The sequence below is a fragment of the Mus caroli genome, chromosome 10 (genome assembly GCF_900094665.2).
Source record: "Mus caroli chromosome 10, CAROLI_EIJ_v1.1, whole genome shotgun sequence".
Taxonomy (NCBI): domain Eukaryota; kingdom Metazoa; phylum Chordata; class Mammalia; order Rodentia; family Muridae; genus Mus; species Mus caroli.
The window spans coordinates 66,063,550-66,071,726 of NC_034579.1; positions in this window are offsets into that span (position 1 = coordinate 66,063,550).

Sequence of the window (8,177 nt, forward strand, 5' to 3'; positions counted from 1 at the left end):
GTTATGCTATTGAAGCGGTCTATATAGACAGTGAGCAGGTTGATGGGATAGAATTCCAGTTGTCTTATGGTCCTGTGTTATACACAGCTGGAGAAGTTAAGACATGATACAAAATTATTTTAGCCCTTAGTAGACCTTATATTCACATATCTAAAATCAAAACTAAAGCCCAATGTTCCTGGACATCAAATGCATATACCATATAAGGGGGGATAGAACTGATCGCAAGACATCTAGGTTTTTTTTTCCTGGTGAAATTCCCTTGATAACCATTAATATGTGAACTTCATGGTCTCCCTCTCCCACTTGACAGTAATGAACATGTCAAGAGGATATTGCAAATGGAAATATAGCACATTTTTCACTTTAAGTGAACTCATAACCCCTTGTGGAGTTCTTTAAATAGTATGCATGATATGACATTTTACTTTCTATTTTACTTTTATTTTGAATTCTGTTAGTTCTTTGAGAATTTTGTGTAATGAATTTTGATCACATTTATCTCCTCTCAGATCCACACCTACCTCCTTATACATGCATAAACTGCATACATACATGTATGTAGATTTTTAAAAATTTTAAAATACACCCAGTCCAATATATACAGCCACAAACTCTTAAATATGTGCCCTTCCACTGGGCATGTTCAACCTATCAGTTCTATAGTCCTAAAGAATGCTAACCTTCCCTCATTTCATAGCAATTAATTGTCAATAGATCCTCAGGTACAGGGCAGGGGGACCTCTCCCATATCCATGCTGGGAGTTTTGTCTTGGTTCAACTTGTTCAGATTTGTGGATGCTGTCAGTCATTGTGAGTCCATATGTGGAGCTGTTCTGTCATGTCCAGGCTGGTTCCTTGTAGTCATTCACCGACTCAAGTTCTTATAATTTTTACTTATCCTTTCTGTAATGAACCCACAGCCTTGGAATGAGGGTATAGGATACAGAGATAACAGTTAGGACTGAGCATTCAACAGTCTCATTCTCTATACCTTGATCAGTTGTGGGTCTCTCTGGTAATCACCATGTACTACAAGAAGAAGCTTCTCTGAAGAGGACCAAGAAATGCATCAATCTACGGACATAATGTTAAGCCATTCAGAACTGGTTTAATATTAAGTTTGGCAGAATAACAGGAATAGATTCCCTACAAAGGCCCATGACCTGTCTAGCTATGATGACTGTGCCATGTATGGGTTTCCCTCTGTGGAACAAGGCTTAAGTCCAACCAGAAAGTGGCTGGTTATTTGTGTGTCATTTATGCAATTATTGTACCATTAGACATATTTTTCCAGGGCACTCATAACTGTAATTCACAGGACTTTGTAATGCCACACAAAAGAGCATAAGCTAGTGTGCATATCTTGATTGGGAATGATAATTTGAGTTTGGTTTGAGCAGAAGTTGAGGTCAAGGCAACGACTCGAGGCATGGAAATGCTGATTGAATATATATAATGCATGGAGTCCGTTGCAACACGAGGGCTCAGGGCAGAGTGGCAATAGAGGATGAGAGCACTGGCTACATTTAGATTCATGCTAGCCCAGCTTCTGTATCACACTGACGGTGGCGGATACTATTTGTGGAAAATTCCTACAGGGTCTGAAACAGTTTGATTAGAAGTCTGCTTGTATATCAGAGATTATTTTATGATAGGAAATAAGCATCTATTAAAAGGAGATATTGTGAGGGGTCTGAGAGGTCACTGGGTAAGAGGTGACATTCTCTTTGTGTCTCATTGATAAGGACAAACTTGAGAAACAGCATGAGAAACTGAGAAAGTGTTCAGTGTAAATGTAGGGAAGGGAGAAGAAAGGTGCAATGAAGCAAGGCCCGCGAGGGGTTGGTGTTGACTGTCAACTTGACAGAATCTAATCGAATTTAGGAGACCAGTCTCCAGCTGATTTGCAAGGATGATTTGGAAATAGCGTAGCCTCTAGGCGTTCCCATGAATGGTTATTTTGATTAGCTTGATTGACTTGGGAAGGTTATATGGTCTTGGGTATCACCTTTCTCTGTGAAGGAGGCCAGAATGGTATAGAAAGGGGAAAGATGTCTGAGTATGAAGGATCCAGTGTCGTTCTCTGCTTCTGCAACTCCACCAGCTTTATGGAGCTCCTGGCACTGTGGCAACCTGCCACAATAGACTACTATAATCTCAGGAGTGGAACCAACATAAACCATTTTTACATAAAGTTTCTGTATCCACACCCCCACCCCTACAGGGTACTTTATCACAGCAACAGGAAAAGTAGCAAGACATCCTTGAATGTAGACTCCAGTAAGGCCACAAGGTACTTTCTCTGGGACAATAGAGAGTTTGAGCTATTTTCTTTTTGAGAGAGCAAGATGAATGTAAATCTGATTGATAGCTGCAAATAGGAGTGTATGGATGGGAGACTAGAAATCACAATATGGCTCACTAAGCCACTAATTACAATGTCCTAGCAGGAAAAAATAAAAGTATGAACCAATAAAGGCTGAAGACAGCTAGGAAGTCTATGTCCCATCTGATGGAATCTGGCTGTTTTCAGAGAGCCTGTTGTGTAATGGGAAATTGTGGTCTAGGTACACTATGTGCAATACTTTCGAAATACTGAGATGCATGAACTGTAAGTTAAAGCCCCTCAAGTGTCTTAGACTGATACTATATCATGTCTGGCAGCTGAAGCACATCTGCCGGCAAGGCTAAGTCTCTGGCTTTCACATTATCCATCATTGTACTTATGTGATTGGTCAAGCTGCCCATCTTATTCATGATCCATTCTCCAAGGAGGGGGGCAGCCACGTCCTCAGGAGCATGACCCCCAGCTAACTTCAGCTAACACAAACCAGTAGAAGTTTATAAACTGATGGGATTTAATCATAAAAGAAAAAGGAATAGAACCTTTATACCTTGCCTCCCATAGGCACTTTGCTCCTGTGGATATAACTGCTCTCAGCCTTCGACTTTCACAAGTTAAACTTTAATTATTTCACATAGGAAGGATTATAAAGCAGGATGACTTTCTTGTGCCTTATTAAATTATACTCAGCAGATAAGAACCTCAAGATACTGAAAGGAAAAACACAAAACTGGAAAATTGGGACCCAGTTAATGGACAATAGAACCACATTAGATGAAACAGTGGCTAGCTCTGTTTCATTGCCCTCTACAAGATATTCCTGTAGATAGACCTGCAGCAAAGCCATATGCCTATGCTCCTAAGACTTGTGGAAAGATAGATATATGTATAGAAGTAGCTCTCAACACATGAGTGATTGAAATAAGCTAATTTCATCATGACATATACACACATATAAAACATGCAATGTATATAATACATAAAATATGTGTATGCATGCATGTATCCCCCTTATCACTATCAGTCAGACACCATCTTATTCCTCATTCCTCTTTATTATACCTCCTTATTTCTCTATGTCTGAACATTCTCAATACTTAGATGTTAAGTTAAATGTCAACTCTAAGGAAGTTCTCATCTTATTTGTCCCTTCATTTCTACTACTGCTCACAGGAATGTTTACACAGTTTGAAAGTCTTGATTGCATTCTGAAGTGTCTATTTCATTGTTTTAACATGGTACTTTATGTGCATGAGTATTTTGCCTGTGTGGATGGATGGCTGTGTACCACATGAGTGCAGTGTCCATGGTGCCCAGAAGAGGGCAACAGATTCCCAGGAACAGGAATGACAGATGGTTGTGATCTGCTATGTGGATGCTGAGTGCTGAACCTGGCTCCTCTGCAAGAACAGGTAGTTCTCTTAACCATCGATTCATCTCTCTAGCCCCTAGAAATGCCACTTTCTTTGCTTTTGGGGCCATTTGTAGTATAATAACGCTGATAGGTAAACACTGGATGCAGAAGTCAGAGGTCATTCATTCTTATCCTTATTCTAATTTTCTTACTCATGATGGTACACCACACACAGGAGGATCTATAAAGAACAAAAACAAACAAAATTACTGATGAATCAACGATCAAATGAAAGTATTGAAATCATTTTTGGATTTATCGAGCTGTAGTAAATTATTGTGTACAGAAGAGAAAAAAACAAAACAGTATGTAGACATGCAGAGAAGGGCAGCAAAAGAAACACTTTAGTTCAGCTCACAGAACATTTTTTACCAACCAGCATATGACAGCTTGATTCTTCATGGAAATCACAGTAGATGAAAAATTAAATTTTGAATTTCACTAGCCAAATATGTTGTTTTAGTTCACTGAAATATGGATATAACTAAGAATAATTAGTGGTAGTTTCTTTTTATTTTAAATCAAAATCCACATGATTACAATATTATAAGTGTGTGCATGTACGTGTGTACGTGCGTGTGCATTTGCATGGGTAAGTGTGTATGTGTATGTGTGTATGTATGCATGCCACAGCATACGTATGTAGTCACAGGACAATGCAGGGACCTGACTCTGTCCTTTATTGCCTCTGTGGTTTCCAGCAATGAAACTCAGATCACCATAATTTAGCAATAACCCCTTGAGTCTTCTCACAGGTCCCCAGCAGTTTTGTGTGGGTGAACTGTATTAATGAACCAGAACTGTTTTCATAATGTTTTATTCTTTTTCTTTAGTCTCCAGCTTGTCTTACATGACATATGAACAGTGAATTCTTGTTTAATTAATGATATATTGAAAATTAATTACCTAGTTCTCATATAGACATCATGACGGGCTCTATGCTCATTGCTTCATGCGCTGGCTCATGGTTCAGAATAATTGGAACACTGCCAAAATGTACTGAAAAATTCCATAGTATTTTAGTAATTTATAAATTGCAAATCACAGTCTTGATTCATTTTCTTACAATATCTTCTGGGATAACTTGCATCTGCAATGTGAACTCGGGTGTGTATGTTTGTGGTATTTAGGTTCCTGGCATACTCTCCAGGCTCCAACACAACTTATCTTCAAGGATTGCTAAAGATCTCTTTTCTCTAAAAAGAAAGCAATGTTCAACAAATTTTAAGTAAAATGATCTAAGATATAATTTTCCCTGAAATCATAGTTTCCTAACACATTGAAATAAAATTAAAGAATTATAAATACTTGAGTTTCAAGGTAGAATTTATTATGTCCACAGGTAAATAAGAGCATGAAGATCTTAGGAAGTAGGAATGTTTGTGGAACAGAATTTATAGGAACATTCATCACATCATCACCTTTCTGCCGGATCCATCTGACAGAAAAGCCCATACATTTCAAAATAGTAATGGAGCTACTACTATAGCTTAGTAGTATGAGTGACTGTTATGGAATATAATTCATGGTATGGTGTGATGCTAAAAAAATAATGTAATTAGTCTTTAGATCATTTCTATACCCATTCCTAACATTTCTTAAGATACACTCAAACAAACAAAACCAATCTTTTACAAGAAAGCAAATGGTGGACTGAGGGGCGGTGGGGATGGGAGCAGGAGAGATCAGGTGAGGGAGGGACAGAGGAAGAGATGACTGGAACACATTTCAGGGGTGGAATCTTGCAGCTCCAGCTAGAGCTGGATCTGGGTAGCACATCTCCAGCTATAGTCACTGTTGTGGGCATTGCAATGCTGTTCACTGTTGCTGTCATCAGACACACCAGAAGAGGGCATCTGATCCCATTACAGATGGTTGTGAGCCACCATTTGGTTGCTGGGAATTGAACTCAGGACCCCTGGAAGAGCAGGCAGTGTTCTTAACCATTGAGTCATCTCTCCAGCCCCCTGCAATGCCCTTGTAGTAAAACATTGTTCTTTAATAGTTCATATCCCAGGAGCCAGGCATGTCCTGAAACACAAAAACTGAAAGATTCCAGGTCTGTCTATCAATTGTCAATACTTTGCATATTCCCACTTAACAGTTGGCTTTAGCTATGTCTTAGTCCATTTTCAGGTAATAGGTGGTGGAAAGAGACTTCACCAGCATCAATTTTTTTTTGGGGGGGGCAGTAGCTGTAATAAGATGCAAATTTCCATTACTGTGTTTTTTTTTTTTTCAGAAATTCTGCTAAATACTGCTAAGCATTTCATATAGTGCAACATTTCTATGTTGTAGTGCTAAGTATTTGTCTGATATGTCTGGAAGTGGAAGAGTGCTACTAATATTGATAGTATCCAAAGTAAGAACACTCCTGTAAGAAAAGGCTCCACCAGTAAAGAGTGATTTCATGTGGAGCATAGATAGAAGGAGACTGTGAGGCTGTGCTGTGGTGAGCAAGAGAGAGCACCCAATGAAACAGGAAGATCAATAACTACAGTTATCGTGACTGCTGTAGATAATGTCTGCATTCTCCATACCAATTTATCTTCTGAGGAAAGAGGACCGAGTGGGGAGTCTGAATATGTATATGACATTGCTCTTTTTACTAGGAATAAGGAAGGTGGTAGCTATACATCTCGACTGCTCAGTGATCCTCTTCATGGAATTTTATTATTTTTTCTTATCAGTGTGGTTCTGGGAAGTGATCAGTGTCTACTTTTCTGCTCATAATGCAAGGGTCCAGATCTTGGATTTCAGTATTGCATCACATTTTAAAAGTTTACTGCTTATTTATGGTGTGTGTGTGTGTGTGTGTGTGTGTGTGTGTGTTGATTGAGTACCTGACACAACATGTGTATGCCACAGCATGTCTTGGAAATAATTTCTCTCCTCCTACCTTGTTGAAGTCCAGTATCTCTTATACCTTAAACCTCTATGCTGTGTATCTCTTCTTGGCTTTCCCTTTTGCTTCTAGTAATTTCCCATGTCTCTGCCTCCCATCTTGCCATAGTTGTGCCTCAATTACAGATGTACACCATCACAGCCAGTTTCTATGTAGGTTATGGGACTCAAACTTAGGTTGTCAATCTTTCAACGTTTCCTATCTCCCCAGCTCTCAATTCTTGGCAACAGTGTTTATGGGCAGGAGTGATTGATCAGAGCTAATAAAAGTTTCTACACTGTGTTGTTGATACAATGTCACACGTCCCTTCACTGAAGTTGCTAAATTTGTAATCAAGCCTGTTAGCTGCTGTCCAGGAAATTTTCTAGAGTAATACAAGTAGCATAAGCAGGGGATTTGTCATTCCAGGAGAGAGATGGTAATAAACACAATCTTAATGATGGCATGAGAACCTGTGGATTCAGCTGAGTATGGTTGTGTCAACAGATGATATACTCTCTTTATATAAGAACTCAAATTGCATATATAGTCAATGATAAAATATATTTCTTTTAAATAGTCAGTAGGTTCTACATAGTTTGGCTTAGGTTAGCATCTTGTGTTCAACTCCCATTGCCCTCCTTGTCTGAAATTACTTCTGTCACTATGTGCTTTCCTCTAACTATGGTGAATTCTTGTTGTTGTTCAAGATGCTAGAAAGCCCCAACCTAATGCCAGTGCACAGGCTACCCTAGTGTTTAAGCTTCTTCAAGAAGCCCTTGTATCTCTGAACAATCTATATCTAATTCTTCTAAGTTGTTGCAAAGTTTAGGTTACACATGAAGACTCTTTTGAACACTCCACATAAATTTACATGAATTCCCTGCAAATCACTCAGCTGTTTTTATTTTGTTCCAACCTGATTTTCCCAAACACTACAAAATATCTAGAACCCACACAGTACATTTATAACTAATCACTCTATGTTAAAAATACATATAATGTGCACACTACATAAGAACATTATCTTTTGGCAGGAGCATCTTGGTCCCTGGATCCCTCAGAGACTAGACTGCACAGGTGAGAGTGTGGACTACAGAAGCTACACAGTTTCTGGAACAGGCTGGTGTGACACAGCTTCTGGGACAGTCATCGTTTAGGGTTCCAGACATCCGGGCACATTTCCTGCCAGAGGAGAGGTGTCCGCATGGCCCAGGAGGCCTTTGCCAGAGCACCTAGGGGGAGCCAACACTGGTCCGGGATCTCTCAGAGACTAGACTGTGTAGGTGAGAGTTTGGACTAAAGAAGCTACACCGCTTCTTGGACAGGCCCTGTTTCAGGCATTCATCTTCTGCCAGGAGGCAGGCCAAACTCCAGATATCTGTGCACCTTCCCTGCAAGAGGAGAGCTTGCCTGAAGAGACTACTCTGACCACTGAGACTCAGGAGAGAGCTAGTCTCCTAGGTCTGCTGATAGAGGCTAACAGAATCATGGGAGGAATAAGCTCCAACCAGAGACAACTATAACAACTA